Here is a 3,698-nt window from a genome sequence, read left to right on the forward strand (position 1 = left end):
TTCTTTAACGGCTTGTCCCCAGAAGCCCAAGAATGGGTGAGAGATCGAAAACCCTCCACCCTGCATGAAGCTGCTCGCCTGGCAGATGAGTATACGGATGCCCGCAAACTGGACACTGCTACCACTAAGCCCCCTGCTAGAGTGGAGTACAGACCCCCAGTCACCCCAGCAGCTGCCAGTTACCCACCCCCGGCGCACCGCTATACCACACGGCCTCCGGCCACGAACTACCCTCAGAGAGCCCGGTTCAATTCGCGGGGCTACTCACAACCTATTCGGTGCTTTGGATGTAAGCAACTAGGGCACGAAAGACCAGAGTGTCCCCTAAACGCAGCGAACCAAGCACAGTCCTGGAGAAGACCCGCCGGGGAAATCCTCAGCCTGCGGCCCGCTATGTAGAGGCGCAAGAATGCTGGGGCAGCCTACATGAAGCAGACCCCGTGCAAGCTGCCCACCGGAATAACCGGCAGCTGGTTAAAGTGAATGGGAAGGAGGTCAGTGGTTTACAGGATACTGGTGCTACCATGACCTTGCTTCAAAAGAACTTGGTGTCTGAGAAACAGCACACTGGAGACACTGTGGCTGTGAGGGTAGCAGGGGGCACTGTGTTCCGCCTACCTGTTGCCAGGGTACATTTGGATTGGGGAGTGGGCGCTAGACCTGTGAATGTGGGGGTCAAGAAGGACTTACCTGCTGATGTTCTCCTTGGAAATGACTTGGCCCCCCTTGTTTCTGCCTATGCTCCCATGGGTCCCGCTAATGTTAACCCTGTGACTACCCGTGCCCAGATCCGTGCAGCAGAGACTGACCCACCTGCTGCTAAGCCCCAGGACGCTGAGCTCAGTAAATCTCTATCCGCTTTTGATACGTGGAAGTCCCGTTACAATGCGCTGATGGAGAAGAGTCACATAGAGGATGAAATGGTCATGTTAAATAATCATGTAACAGTGCTAGCGGGAGAGAAGAGGAGTGCAGAGGAAAAAGCACGTTTAGAACGTGAATCTCTGCTAGACAAGCTGCACCGACAGACTGCAGAAAACACCAGCTTGAGAGTGGGACATGAAACATTAAAGACAAACTTAGCGACACTTGAGGAGAAGCTGACGCTGGCTCATAGTGAGGTGCAGCAACTCAAGGGCACCCTATGTCAGTATAAAGGGATTGTGGATACCTATAAAGAGCAGGTACAGAAAACTCTTAAAGAAGCTGATGGGATTTTGAAGGACTGTTTAGCCCTAGTCTGGGCACTGAGGAAGTTGAAGCCTTGTTTGTATGGACAGGAATTCTCTCTCATAACGGGAATACAGATGGATTGTCCCGGCAAACTGACATGCCTACCACCTCCTAGTCCGGTCATCCCCAAGTTGACCTGCCAAAGGGTCAAGCCGGGTCTGCCGGAGTGTTCCACAAGGGGGGAGCTATGTGACAGACCTTTCGGTCAAAACTAAAAGAATTGACCTTGTGTAGCTTTGAGAAGCTGTTTTCTAAAAGACAGGTTTGCTGGCCTCAGCTATTGTGGGCTATAATTACGTTTAAGTGATAAACATTCCCATTGTTTAATCACCTCCAGAGAGCAGACGCCTAGGTGATAAGAAAAGCCAAGTGTCTTGTGTTTAAATTGTTATCTGCTTAAGTAATGCAATCCTATTGTGGCCTGTCAAAGGGCGTTGGGGTCGATCCGATATAGATCGTAGTTTGCGGCGCAAGCGAGGGAACCCGCGTCGCCCGCAGTTTCAGCTCGCAACTCGAGCTATCCCATATATGTCGCCGTCAGATGCTAACGTGCCGTAAGTCTGACAAACCAGCGATGTCCAGAAATCTGCGCAAGTACAAATTTCTGGCGTCGCCAGTGACTTGCGGCACGTTAGAAACTGCCGGCGCCTACAAAACCTGACTAAAGTCTAAATCACCCGCACTGTCTAACACGCCTCCCTAACATAGCCCGACATGTCTAACCCTCTATCCGCTATCCCCCCTCACTAGCCTAACAATAAAATATGTATTAACCCCTAAACCGCCGCTCCCGGAGCCCGCCGCTACCTAATAAAGTTATTAACCCCTAAACCGCCGCCAGCTATATTAAATCTATAACCCCCTAAAGTGAGCCCCTACCCCGCCGCTATCTATTTTAAAATTATTAACCCCTAATCTAATCCCCCTACCCCGCCGCCATCTATATTAAATTATTTAACCCCTAAAATACTAAACTATCCCTACCACTAAACCTAAGTCTAACCCTACAAATAGCCCTGAAAAGGACTTTTTGCGTGGCATTGCCCCAAAGTAACAGCTCTTTTGCCAGCCCTTAAAAGGGCTTTTGGCGGGGCTTTGTCACAAAGTAAACTGCTCTTTTGCTTACAATCTACATCCCCCTACACCGCAGCCACCTATAATAAATGTATTAACCCCTAATCTAATCCCCCTACACCGCCGCCACCTATATTAACTATATTAACCCTAATTATATTAGGGTTAATATAGTTAATATAGTTATTATATTATATATATTAACTATATTAACCCTAATTATATTAGGGTTAATATAGTTAATATCGTTATTATATTATATATATATAAAGTATAATAACCCTATCTAACTCTTAACATCCCTAACTAAACTCTTATTAAAATAAATCTAATATTAATATTATTAATTAAAATATTCCTATTTAAATATAAATACTTACCTATAAAATAAATCCTAAGATAGCTACAATATAATTAATAATTACATTATAGCTATGTTAGGGTTTATATTTATTTTACAGGTAAATTGTTAATTATTTTAACTAGGTATAATAGCTATTAAATAGTTATTACCTATTTAATAGCTACCTAGTTAAAATAATTACCCAATTACCTGTAAAATAAATCCTAACCTAAGTTACAAATACACCTACACTATCAATAAATTAAATAAACTACAAATATCTATCTAAAAATACAATTAAATAAACTAAACTAAATTACAAAAAAAAACAAGGTAGAAAAATCTGATTGGCTGATTGAATCAGCCAATCAGATTCAAGTTCAATCCGATTGGCTGATTGGTTCAGCCAATCGGATTGAACTTGAATCTGATTGGCTGATTCAATCAGCCAATCAGATTTTTCTTCCTTAATTCCGATTGGCTGATAGAATCCTATCAGCCAATCGGAATTCGGCGGACGCCATCTTGGATGACGTCATTTAAAGGAACCTCATTCGTCGGGAAGTCGTCGTGCCGGAAGGATGCTCCGCGGTGGAGGAGCGAAGAAAGAAGATTGAAAATGCCGATTTGCTTGAAGACATCGCCGATGGAAGAAGACTCTCTGCCGCTTGCTTCAAGACATCGCCCGGATGGAAGAAGACTTCACTGCCGCTTGCTGGAACACATCGCCTGGATCGGATGAGGAGTTCGGCCCGGCTGGGTGAATACAAGGTAGGGAGATCTTCAGGGGGGTAGTGTTAGGTTTATTTAAGGGGGGTTTGGGTTAGATTAGGGGTATGTGGGTGGTGGGTTGTAATGTTGGGGGGTGGTATTGTGTTTTTTTTTTGCAGGCAAAAGAGCAGTTTTCTTTGGGGCATGCCCCCACAAAAGGCCCTTTTAAGGGCTGGTAAGGTAAAAGAGCTTTGAACTTTTTTTAATTTAGAATAGGGTAGGGAATTTTTTTTATTTTGGGGGGCTTTATTATTTTATTAGGGGGCTTAGAATAGGT

This window comes from Bombina bombina, chromosome 2 (assembly GCF_027579735.1).
Source record: "Bombina bombina isolate aBomBom1 chromosome 2, aBomBom1.pri, whole genome shotgun sequence".
NCBI lineage: Eukaryota > Metazoa > Chordata > Amphibia > Anura > Bombinatoridae > Bombina > Bombina bombina.